At 39.5% G+C, this 13,792-nt stretch overlaps 1 protein-coding gene across 1 annotated transcript in view; it reads right to left on the bottom strand.

The window, feature by feature from the left end:
- camkk1a (calcium/calmodulin-dependent protein kinase kinase 1, alpha a) overlaps positions 1 to 13,244 on the bottom strand; it is a 43,379-nt gene extending 30,135 nt beyond the window's left edge. The window contains exon 1 of the mRNA XM_087807727.1: positions 12,972 to 13,244. The gene's annotated coding sequence lies outside the window, so the exon portion shown is untranslated. The remainder of the gene's footprint in view (positions 1 to 12,971) is intronic.
- Between the last annotated feature and the right edge of the window lie 548 nt (positions 13,245 to 13,792).

A 13,792-nucleotide genomic window follows, 5' to 3' on the forward strand; every position in this document is an offset into this window, starting at 1 on the left:
ACTGTTATCAAACCTGACATCATCTCCTGGTAATTGCAAGTGTGTGTGGAAAAAGATAATCAGTTATTTATATTCTGTATTAGGATGTTAATTGTTTTCACAGCTTCCATATTAGGAATTCATCTGAAACGTCATTCTGGTTCCACAAGTTAAATTTCTCATTCAGAGATAACGTTCATGGGCAGTGTGGATACTCTTGTAAAACAGTAACATGTATATTTCATGGGCAGAACTTAAGGATAAGACAGGAGCATGAAGTTTTAAAACAGCCTTTAAAAAAAAAAAAAGATCTCCCAACCCTTGGTTATATTGTAATAATTCACAATATGCTGGTTTTCAGTTCCAAGTCCTGGTCTTAGCTTGATCTAAACTTTGATCTTTGAAGACATTATCAAATCATAGCCGTTTCACTGATTTTCAAGCAGATATCGGATGAAATACTGTTGAAAAACTACTCAACTTCAACAAAATGTCTGGTAGATGTGTGGCCGCTGACCTTTATACATTAAACGGAAGAGACGGATAAAGAATACATACTTGAGTTCATCCGACTCTGGTGATTTTACACTGCTGGTCCTGACATTTGTTTACTGTGATCCCAATTATTATAATCCCTTTTGCAAATAATGTCAAACGAATGTGTAATTTGTTAAAAAGACAAAGTTCTGTCAAGGACAACAAGCAGCTTTAATCTCTAGCAGAAAAAGAGAAGCTATTGTTATATATTCTTAGATATTGGATAAGAATATGATTGTGTGACGATACTTTACAGAGACTTATGACGCGTTAAATATTTTAAGAATCTGTCTCGTGTTAAGAATGCACTGATTAGTGAGCTGCCTTCTCTGCATAACTGTCATGTTAATAGAAGTCTGAGGTTATGCAAGTTTGAATATAACGTATATTACCATTTAAATCACCCAAAACCATATTAGATATTTATTGAACCAATTAATGATCCAAAAACCGCATTACCTTCACCAGCACTTTAAATTCAATCTAGTGTTAAAATAGCTTTGAAAAAACAACGCACTGATACTTCTGTGCTTGAACATTAATTAATTTACTGTTGAAAGCAAAATATAGTCTAATTAGTATATTTTACTTTAGCCGACTTAACTTCACAATTCACAATGAAATCATATTAATTATCTGACGTCATGTCATTTCATCCTACATGTGCTCAGTACCAAAGATTTTCTTTTTCCTCTGAGCTTTTTTTTCCCCATTTTAATTTTATTACATTTTGCACACGTACATCAGAATATCACATAAAAATGTATAGAGCATGAACCCTATTGACAAACATTCTTTCAGAATTGTATATATTTGCAACTACATTATAAATATTTGAACATTCAAAATAATAATAAAATCAAACAGAACCAGACACACACCGAATATATATATATACACATCCATATTTATTACTGGGTATAAGGAAGCCATTTTCCCTAGTCTCTATCCAATGTTGTTTTAATATATATTTATAAGTGAGTTATTCCATTATCTATATGGTTTCAACAATGCCTTCAGCTGTAGTAGGTTTTCACAAACTCAAAAACAAAGTAAAGACATTCTTTGCTACAGATTTTCACCCAATATTAAAGGTCTTTTTTGACAAATCCTTTAGAATCTCCAAAAAACATGGTGAAGCATGCAAGATGTTGGGATATAAGATCCCTTGTTATTATTTTGTATACATTATTCCAGACGGGTTGTATCGTGTTTTTGTTTTCTGAACCATATGTATGGCTCAATATACAGTCGGTACCAATCCCAAAGCAATGCAAAAAACCCTGAGTCATGCTAGCATTTCCCCTCAATCTTTGTCTTGCCCGAGACATGAGCACAATTAATAATTCACAAACTCATTTATGAATCATCCACAGCAGTTCAGTTGTAACAGAGAGTGTACAATGAAATCTTTGACCGTTCAAAATCAAATATTCATCAAGTAAGGTCACACATACGAATAAGTTGTGCAAATACAAGTGGCTGCCATTTACTCAGTTAAACCAATTAACCCGCCGCAACATTTATATTGATGTTCTGCTGTAAATAACGTGAACGTCTAAGCTTCATAAACAAATGTCACAGCGTTGCCTGTTTAACCCCCGAACATTGTTCTTCCAGAGCTCTTTTATACATACAGAAATGAAAATAATGTTATTTTGGCTGCTCGTTTTCTTCAATGTAATGTTAGTTTCAAGGTCTGTTACAACTAAAATTAATATCCATTTGGACAAATATAATGACAAAAAGAAAAATGGCCCATAATAGTTTAATTATCCCTTGTGTTGTCTGGGTCAAGGTGAACGACCTCTGTCGCTGCATAAACTGTACATTTCTGGAAGCCAGAGAAAGTGCTTGAATATCTGTAAAGTATTGTGACAAAGAATATTGCATTATTTCTGTATTTTTATTTCATTCCATGTTCTTTTCTGTGGATTATTCATATGATGCACACAAGAATCAATGCATTACTGATTAATTGATAAACATGGTTTCTGGTTATCAAGACTGCCTGTATCATTTGTCCACATGACGGTAGACAAGAGGGAAGGAAATTCAAATCTTAGCCAGACTAGACCTTCTTGAAAGTCATCATGGTCTACCTTAGAGCTCATTAAGTTTGGAGAGGTGGAAGAATCAGAATCGCTGGTCTCGGATGATAAATGATGAAAGTCAGAATTCTTGCATCCACACACCTGCAGACTCTCATGCATCAGGATTAGGAGACACATTATCCACACAAACACACAAGAGCTTCCCACCCTTGTGCCTCATGTTGTGGTCACACACCGTGATTACGCCTCATCATCTCAGCCTGACTGAGTCTCATTCACACAAAGGCTCTCAAGGGCTTTTGGAAGCAGGAGCAGAGTAATCCGGCGTCTGCACAGATCACAGTCGGCTGGACAAAAAAGAAAGTTGATTAGTGTACTGGGGTGGAGGGGGAGGAGGGGAGAAAGCGACAGATGTCGGATTGAAACTCTTCAGCCGGGATTAAAAACATATTTGATCTGGAAAATGTCCATTGGGTCTTTTAAATCTATCCCCGAGTGTATCTGTCCTTAATTTTGTGAGGGCATCCAAACATGGCTAAAAATCCCAAATATCAACAACTTAAAATCAAATAAGATAAAAGATGTGTATGTACCACAACCAACTCAGACAAATCTGTGATGACAATGAAAACAAGAGATTAAGGAATATTTTGCACTAAAGGACTCCAGGTTTAGGACCGGATCTGGTCCAACAATCATTTTATGTAATCTTGGAGAGCTGAAATTTAAATCAAATCAGGATTTCTTTCTGGTGAGCAGGAATAATGTCTGCGACAATCATCCTGAGACTTGTAAAAGTACAAACATTTAAAGCCAAGAACAGTTAATACGAAAAAAAGACAACGTTTTTTAGATTTGTACCTCAAAGACAAAGACCAGGGATTCCACATGAAATTTTCCTGAGAAAAATAAAAATGTAAAAATATTGCATTTTGTTGTTAATGCGGCGTTGGTCACCAGCCCATTATCAATGTCAACCTTAAACCGATTCCATGTTAAGACTCCCTACCTCTACTTCTTGGACACAACCAATATTGATATTTCAGTCAAAAGTTTTCACATACCCCCGATAGGACCTGCTTTCCATTTCTATAGTCCAACCTATCGTTGCCTTTAAGCCTACCAGGGTTCTCATTCCCTCCTTATGGATAGGGATGTTGCAGTAACTGGTAAAAATTGTGACTGTGGTAAAATTGCATTGGTTTTAGTTACTGTTGCCTTTTTCAATAAACCGTGTTTGATTATATTGCCCGAGATTTGTAGCAGTGTTTATGTTGTCTTCTTGGACTCAATAAATAGTGATTGTTTTTTGCAAATATTGCAACAATTTTTAAACTTAGTGCTGCCAACATAATAAATGTACAGGAATTTCAACAATTGTCTGGTTCTCCAATGCATTTCCTTTATGTTACAAGTTCCAAGAAATGTCTCTTTCCATAAATAACAGAGACACACGCTGTATCTTGGCAATTATGGTGTAATATCAGATGACCTTTTACCATCATGTGCATCTTTTTCCTATCAAGTAGTTGAAATGAAAGGCTCATTGTTAACTCATGTGGTTGCAACAAGAAAATAAATACAAGTTAACAATAAAAGTAAATAATGTGTGCCTGTGCTGCAACTTCGGTCCAGTAGACTGGCTAATCCAAGAACACTTTGATTTAATCACCAGATTAGCATCCGACTGGTGGAGATGCAACTATCCAAATCCTTAAACCTGTTAACCTCCACTGGCCCTGATGTTCAGGGGGGAAAACTCACCCACTTTTAAAAGGTGATCGATGGGACAATAAGAAGGTATAAAGTACAAGTAAGAAAGTAAAGAAACCGTATCGAAGGAAAGCCTACCTGACCGTGTTGCAAACCCGGGTTAATCCCAATATAATTCCAACCAGTTAACGGTTCTTCTAAAACTTGTACAAAACAACTGCAGGCTGGGATTAAGACAATCCATTTAGGGGGGGGGGGGTTCTGTTTACATATCAGCTCCACCCTCTTATGTTCCTGCAACGCTCCGAGTTAATCGTCTATTTATAGAAGACGGTAGTAGTTCTTGGCGGAGGTGCTGCAGTGAAAGTCGCAGGCCTAGACAGTAAAGCTGCCAATATCGCATGCTGGATATCTGCAGAGATGTGAGCCAGCACAGGGATTATAGGGAGGAAGCTCAAATGAAAATCCAGCAATTTGTACTTTACTTTACAAACTCCAGTATGCCTGAGGGAGTGGCAGATTTACCAGTGATGTCCCGTCCTTTGACTACCGGCACAACCTTGAGACGTTTGTGTTTGAGACCCCTTAATATGTTATGTTGAAACACTGGGTAACAACTTTCATTTGTAGTCATCCACAAAGGACTCAATAAAGCTTTTATGATGCTCACTTTAACCTACTGACCGGCAGTTCAGTACAGAATGTGCAATGATTGAAGTATAAAACTGATAAGGGATAATAATAATGAAGTGATATGGATGCTCAGTGAATATAATTGGTCACTCATTTGAATTACATCACAGCAAATCAATGTGACAGCAGAGTTAATGATTCAACTTGATTTTTTGATGACACCAAATTTAATAATACAAATTCAAATGTCCTATTTGAAAAGCACAACAGTGATGCTAAAAAATTCTGGTATTATTTTGCATAAAGGAAGATGACAGTAAAAAGATGAATGATGGGATGTATCAATTACGATATAGTGGCAATTATATGCTAAGTTGCTATATATTGTGAGACACATTTTTATTATTGCCCGACTACATTACTTGGATTTACAGATAATGCCCGACTCTTGACGAAGTCGTAACCACTTTCACTTATTTTGAAAGCAAAATATATCAGAGGGAGGGATGGATGGATGGATGGATGGATGGATGGATGGATGGATGGATGGATGGATGGATGGATGGATGGATGGATGGATGGATGGATGGATGGATGGATGGATGGATGGATGGATGGATGGATGGATGGATGGATGGATGGATGGATGGATGGATGGATGGATGGATGGATGGATGGATGGATGGATGGATGGATGGATGGATGGATGGATGGATGGATGGATGGATGGATGGATGGATGGATGGATGGATGGATGGATGGATGGATGGATGGATGGATGGATGGATGGATGGATGGATGGATGGATGGATGGATGGATGGATGGATGGATGGATGGATGGATGGATGGATGGATGGATGGATGGATGGATGGATGGATGGATGGATGGATGGATGGATGGATGGATGGATGGATGGATGGATGGATGGATGGATGGATGGATGGATGGATGGATGGATGGATGGATGGATGGATGGATGGATGGATGGATGGATGGATGGATGGATGGATGGATGGATGGATGGATGGATGGATGGATGGATGGATGGATGGATGGATGGATGGATGGATGGATGGATGGATGGATGGATGGATGGATGGATGGATGGATGGATGGATGGATGGATGGATGGATGGATGGATGGATGGATGGATGGATGGATGGATGGATGGATGGATGGATGGATGGATGGATGGATGGATGGATGGATGGATGGATGGATGGATGGATGGATGGATGGATGGATGGATGGATGGATGGATGGATGGATGGATGGATGGATGGATGGATGGATGGATGGATGGATGGATGGATGGATGGATGGATGGATGGATGGATGGATGGATGGATGGATGGATGGATGGATGGATGGATGGATGGATGGATGGATGGATGGATGGATGGATGGATGGATGGATGGATGGATGGATGGATGGATGGATGGATGGATGGATGGATGGATGGATGGATGGATGGATGGATGGATGGATGGATGGATGGATGGATGGATGGATGGATGGATGGATGGATGGATGGATGGATGGATGGATGGATGGATGGATGGATGGATGGATGGATGGATGGATGGATGGATGGATGGATGGATGGATGGATGGATGGATGGATGGATGGATGGATGGATGGATGGATGGATGGATGGATGGATGGATGGATGGATGGATGGATGGATGGATGGATGGATGGATGGACAACAATCCCAAGATGTCACTAAAATGCAGTGTCCCCTAAAATAGTTACGAAATGATGTGTTGCCAATCATGAGCGGAATACAACGCATCAACTTGTATCGTAAACTGCATTTAGTGGATCGTGATCCGAATATACATATTGAATCGTATTGTGAAATTAGTGTATCGCAATTAAATTATTTTCCAGAATTTTCCAGCCCTGATCACTAGAAAAAAAGTAGAGCAGCGGGTATTTTGATGTAAAAGTGAGCTCTATAGACGCATCATATAATTGTGAGGATGGGCAAACATCACACCTTCTTCTCACTACTTTAAATCCCCACTTCTCACATAGTGTCTGCTCACCTTTGAGAGAAAACAAACTGCAAATCGTGTCGCCAGAATGACCTGCAGCCAAAACAGAGATGAAAAGATTACATAAAAATGTCTCATCTAGGTCAAACGTGGTTTTTACCCGATGTGCTCACAGAAAACAAGATTCGGAAGCAGCACTGGTGATTTAAAAAGAAAAAAAAAAGAAAGAGAACCTGCATTGTCTTATTTAAGCTAACTGACAGAAGGGAAGCAAAATACTTTTGTACCATTAATATAAGATACAATGTGAACTCACTGTTCAAGTTAAATTGCTTCTACAATTAAGGAAATGAATAAATTACCTTTTTAAAAAAAAAAATGCATTTAGATTATCAATGACATCTGATAGTATGTAGCAGGGCTGGTGCCAAAAATAGGCTCAAATATATAATGGCCAGGAATCTGAATCCTGATATAGCCATCGAGCCACATTACGACGCAAGACACGTCGATCAGAGCGAGGAACTCCCAGAATCCCTTTCTGCGCCCTCATCGCACCAATAGCAGAGCAGCTGCTAATCTTGCCTCGTAGCATTTCCAGACATAAAAGCAAAATGCTAATTCTTCTGCCAGCTTATCAGTTTTAAACAGGTTTATAAATACAAAAGCAACGGTTGAGGAAGACAGTAACAAGAATACGAGGACAAATGTCCTTTTTTTCAGAAAGGTCACAGATGGATGAAAAGTAGCCAGTGACAGACAAGGCAAATGTAGTCGTCAAATAGTTTATAAAATAACACCCACATGTAAAACCTGTGCAGACAATAAACTAAATCGACGTAGAAATGATCGCAATTATTATTGATCATCATTCCGTTTACGTTCAAGAACAAGAAGGGGGAAAAAAATGCATTTTATTCATACGTTTGATGAATTTCACCGTCTCCAAGATAACAAGCATCTTCCTCTGGTGCTTGGGCTCATTGCAAGAACCCCCTGAACCTTTTGTAAGCAGAGTAACAGACTATGTGAAGCGGCCATCATTGATGGTACAGGTAGCTTCATGTACAGTAGAGATTTCAACAAAGTTCACAAAGAACTTCTCCAAAAATCTTAACTAAACAGAAAAAGAAGACAATAAATGGGGGAGTTTAAATTGGTGAAGCAGAAGCCTTTTACTGAAGTGGTGTAATTAAGAATCAAATGTAATTTAATGTCAATCTGTAAGCTGGTTAGTTACTGTAGCCTACCCGCTTAAATTTAAGAAATGCTCAAGGATACTAGGTAGAAAAATGTTTGCACATTTATTGACAACATTTTTGGTCACAGTGCTGCAGATGTTTTATGCTTCACTCGAAGCAAAAGGTGAAGCTTCTTCAGGAGAAATGTAAGGCTGTCTCAAGCTTGGAGCTCCTCTGGCTCACATCAATAATGTTGGCAGTAGCATTGAGCGGGTTTTTCTCTGCAGCCCAGAGCCACTTACAGGGAGAAATATAGATGCAGGAGTCCTGGGAGGCTGCCGAGTCGGCTCATTTCTGAGATGTGGTTTTCTCTCTGAAAGGCACCGGTACGTGAGCTGGGAGATTTCATGGGAGGCTTCTGTTATTGAGGCACACTTTTAGGTCCAGCAAGACATGCATGTAAAGAAGGAGGTCAGCGGAGATGTGGCTGCAGACATTTAGGTAAAAGTTAGAGTGGACAAAACTAAAGGAAATTCAGAACCAGCCCGTCAACAACCAAATACGCTGCCTGTAAAACTGTCAGCGCGGAAAAAAAGCCCATGTCTGATTCATGACCTGTCAAAGCAGAGCAATGGAGGGAGTGGAAGCTGAATTTGACTAATTTGAAATAGATAGAAAATATATATACATATAATATACATATAGAACTAAAGTAAAGTATGCAAGCTCTTTCTAGAGCATAATAATTAATAGATATTGAATAAAACTCACACATAATAGTAATCAACTTGATAAGCAAAATGCATGCCAAAAATAACGATCACGATAGTGGAGTTCTATAAGAACATATCTTAATGTCACAACAATATACGCTATATATTTTTTAAATGTGCTTTTTTGGTCAAGTATTTTTATTGGAAACGTTTACAGAATTAGCAAAGCGAGTCACATGACTTACAACGAAACCCTGACATAACTGAAAGATCTAGTGTATACATAAATCCCATCACTGTTTTGGAAAATTGAAGAACCTCAAATAAGAATCTAGAGTGCTCTAAATAAGGAAGGCGACTTGCAGCCTTTCTGAGTGGAGTTTGTATGATCTCCCCGTGATGGCCAGGTTCACTCCGGGCACTCTGGTTTCCTCCCACGGTCCAAAAATATACAGGTTAATTGGGAACTTGGGGAAAATTTTCTCTAGTTACGAGTGAATGGTTGTCTTTGTGTGCCCTGCGACAGCATCTTCTGTATTGCTGCTTTTCACGCTTTTTCTCACCAGCTATGAAATGATTGCTATATAATGAGGCACAAGATGTGGCCATGAATTTGAATTGCCGAGTGTCTCTCACTTCATAGCTCATGCTTGTGTGGGAAGTTGAAAACTGATTCGTTTTTTTTTTTTTTTTTCCTCAGAACTAATCACAGAAACAGGTGTGATTGTGCGATCAAACTGCCAAATGCAACCATTGTACTCAGCAAACAGGGCTGTGAGTGTTTGTTGTTTATACCCACATGAGCTCAGAGGGCAGAACATCCAGGTTCTGGACGGATAAACCTCTGAGGTAGAAGCCCACACACGCATGCACAACATGGACTTCGATACACAACGATTATTTGCGTCGTCTCTGCTAGATGCAGCTCCTAACACCGGATATCTGGACCCACAGCACATTATTCAAAAAAAAAAAAAATCAAGCCAGTCGCAGAGGTGCAGGTTCCCAGTGGGAGTCTTTCGTAATGAGGATGAGCAAGAGCGCCATCGACGAAGGCTAACACTTTGTCAAGTTTAACTGGAAGATCTGAGCAGCTCCAGACAGATCAAATGCAGATGCAGCTCACCGTGGAGGAAGAGGTTTGGACTAACTAGCTAGCAAACATATTTCCATTGATCCACAGGACACATATATAGAATATGTCTACTGTCTGTCGGGTGTACTTTGCCTGCTGTACCTGAAGTGAGCACTTGTGTGCAAATGTAGATGTGTACGTCTTCAAGTGTGATCTCGATTTATGCTCCTCGCTTTCTGTGACAGCCGCAGGGCTGCTCATGCATTATGTATGTACAGACAGTAGCTTCTCTATGTGATCAGCATTCTGGAACGTGCATCATGTATAGGGAGGTTAGGAAATATTAGTATGGCAATATTCTTTTCAGAATACTGTATCGATATTTGACAGCACTTTATCAATTTTTTAATTGAAAAAACTGAATGAAATATAATTTTGTAAAATAAATAAATGCATTCACTGCATTTTCTATTGCAATTAAAACTCTGGCCGTTAGATGGTATTTGTCAGTACGTCCTCCACAGCCGAATGAACAACAAAATCCTGCAAGTTCTGGGGGATGACTTAGGGCGAGAGGATACAGTCGACTTCAGACTCTTTAAAGCTGATATTTGGACATGTTTTTGTGTCAAAACAAACGAAAGCATTTATTAATTTTCTGATGCGGTCTGTAAATTCTGCAATACCACTTATATATCTCACACTTTATATATATAAATATATATCGTATTGTTGTTGCACCTGTATCGTATCGCCAAATTCTTGCCAATACACACCTCATATCATGTATGAAGTTAGATCCTCATGGCTATGATGCGATAACGCATGTCTGACTTTAAAAAAATTAAATGGAATTTATTTTTTTTACTCCTGATTGGTAGTAAATACTTTTTTTCAGAATTGTCTAGCTTTAATTACTTGTGTTGATCAATGCATGAGCTAGTTGTAATGTCAGAAATAGAGTGTGGCTTTCCCAAACAAATACCTCCATCAAAGTTTAAAACTTGAATTCAAGTGCCTAATAATCAGATATGATCCCCCATCAATATTTTCATTGATAATAATAATATGCAACAGAATACAAACATGGTCCCTGGTGCTATAGCAAACCGAGACGATTTGAATAAAAATTAAAAGGCAACAGGTCATTTTGTGGAGCCATATAAAAAGATAAGTTACATTATTTAATTTGTAATTTGACAAATCCTTTACTGCAACTAGAATCACACATTGATTTTCATGTGAAGTGTGCATAAGCTATGGTTAAATTCTTCTCTGTTGTAACACAAAAACCTGTCAGACATTCAAGAGCTTTTCACATTGGAATCCGCAGAGCTGAGTGTCCTCACGCCTCACTCACTTACACATCATCGTACACTTCACTCCGCAATGACACTAGGGAAGCCATTTACACCGCTTTACTATGAAAACTTATAGTCGCAAAAAAAAAAATATAGTGACATTTATTTAATTCCAGACTGATTTTACCATTCATAAGCGAGCAGCTGTAGAGTCAGAGGTGATTAACTCCTGTCAGCTTCATTCCACTGATTTCCCAGAGGTGCCGAAGAAACCCTGAGGTATGGAAATGTCCTCCTTTCATTTAGCCGGGTCACAGCTCTGTCGCCGCTGAACGAGTGGAACAGCGTCACTTAGAGCTATGATATAGAACGGCAAACATGCTCATCAATTACAACGATCAGAGAAGCCAGGTGGACACCAGAAGCTCCAGGAAAAACTAACGATACGAGTCGAACCAGGCAGTCGATTACATGACCAACTCTCACCTATGATGTCTATTTAATCTATCATATCTACTCAAAAGCAATTATTACAAATACACAAATCAAAGATACACCCTACATACATACATATCTTGATTCAGGTAATAGAGATTTGTCTAGATCAGGGGTGGGCAATTAAATTTCTTCAAGGGCCACATTCAATTCTGTGAATGTTGAAAGGGGCCGTCGAGAAAAAGAAAGACGAGAAAATCCCTAAAAAAAAAAAAAAGGACAAGCGTCATTAGGCCGTGACATTTATTAAGCTTAATAAGCTGCAATTTTATTCTTGTATGAGTTTTTTTCAAAACATTTCTTCAACTAACTCTAAATATTTTGAGGGATTAATATATACTCAAAAAAGTATACACAAAAAGGAGGGAAAAGGTAAATAAGTGTTGTAAATGAATAATAAATACAAAAATCACTTTAAAATGCATTAGAACAATTTATACATGATCATACTTTGACATTACAAGGGCCGCATAAATACAGTCAAAGGGCCACATGTGGCCCCCGGGACGCACTTTGCCCAGGTCTGGTCTAGATTATATGTTTTGGCCATTTCCCCCAATAACAGATGTTGTTTTTTTGGTGCGATTTAACAAGAGTCTGACTGACGGCTGTTATATTTTAAGAAAAGACTATCATTTCAAATCAGGCAGATGTGTAGAAATTGGAAAAGCAACAGTTATTTCTCAAAGTAGAACCTAAAAATCAACAAGTAAAGGTGAGAAAACAGCTTAATAATTCAGCTTTTGGCAACAGTCGGGTGGAATACAGATGGACATGAATGTGAGTCAAGAAAGCAGACTTCAGGAGGGGTGTCTACAGTTGCTCAGGGGGGAAAAGGGAAGTAAAACATGACCTCTTTTGGTATTTTTAAATAGGTTCCTAATTTTCTACAGCTTGATTCAGGTCATTAAAAAAAAAAGGAACCACTTGGACCAGATGATGACAAACAAGTTGCGTTCAAAGTAAATCGTTGAAAACATGCGGAGTAATTTATAATAATTTATATAATTATATATTATATATAAGTTTATGAAGAGATGGAAAATGTTCACACACATGGTCATGCTCACATATGGTAAGAGTGTGTTAAGGTGTGTTCTTGTTTTCAAGAGTGTGTGTACAACAAGGAGCAGTCGTGTGTGACATTCAGGGACACACTGCAGGTGCTGAGGCGGCGGGACAGCAGAGTCTACACAGCACTGGAGCAAGCGTCCATTTTCACTTACTTCAGTGTCCTCTAAAATACTACACAGGCCGAGGCGAAGCGAGGTAAAGTTTCACCTACCAGGGCGATGGGTTCGGGGCTCCAGGAAAAAACCCCGCCAGCAGCGGCTGACAGCCGGGGGTCCAGTCCTCCAGCTGGTGTCTCTGGATCAGACAGACTCGACTATGACAGTAGTTCCGCCTCTGAGCCGCGAGTCTCGACCGTCTTCCGGAAGAAACAACGGTCCTCTCCTCTCCGCATCCCCCACTGAGAGCCGGGGCGAGGGCTGGGTGTGGACGGTCCGCTGCCGGCTCAGGAGCGGCTTCCCCGGGTGTGTTCGCGGCGGCGCCTGCTTTGTCTGAACGACAACCATAACTTTTATTCCACCGGCAGACCCCCCCCCCTCTCACCCGCCCCCTCTAGGTCCTAGCACCCGCCCTGTTCCTCCTGCGCCCATAATCCCCACTCCCAAAAATAATAATATATATTTTTTAAATACATTAAATCAATAAGGACACTCTCACGTTAATTCAATTACCATTAACGCATTTTATTTAATATTTTCAGCGTTATTTTAATCGGAAGTTAAAGGAGCTCGTTGGCGCCCCAAGTGGTCACCCGGGTCAGTCGCAGATGAGCACGCGGTGCTCCCTCATTGTGGGGGTACCACTCCGTTTAACTGCTGACTCCGCAGTAACACACCGAGCATGTTGTCGGAAATGAATTCATCAGAAACAATTAAACAGCGAGATTAGGAGCTGGAGCTGGAGAGGACCGTGACGTCTACTTATGAATGATGAGAGCTGCTCTTCAGCGTCAGGTGGGTTGATGGATGGAGGATGGACTGATGGACAGGTTGGATGGATGTATTAAAATGCAAAGAAAAACGGATGAGTGAATTA

Source organism: Callionymus lyra, chromosome 14 (assembly GCF_982586985.1).
Source record: "Callionymus lyra chromosome 14, fCalLyr1.hap1.1, whole genome shotgun sequence".
Classification (NCBI taxonomy): Eukaryota; Metazoa; Chordata; class Actinopteri; order Syngnathiformes; family Callionymidae; genus Callionymus; species Callionymus lyra.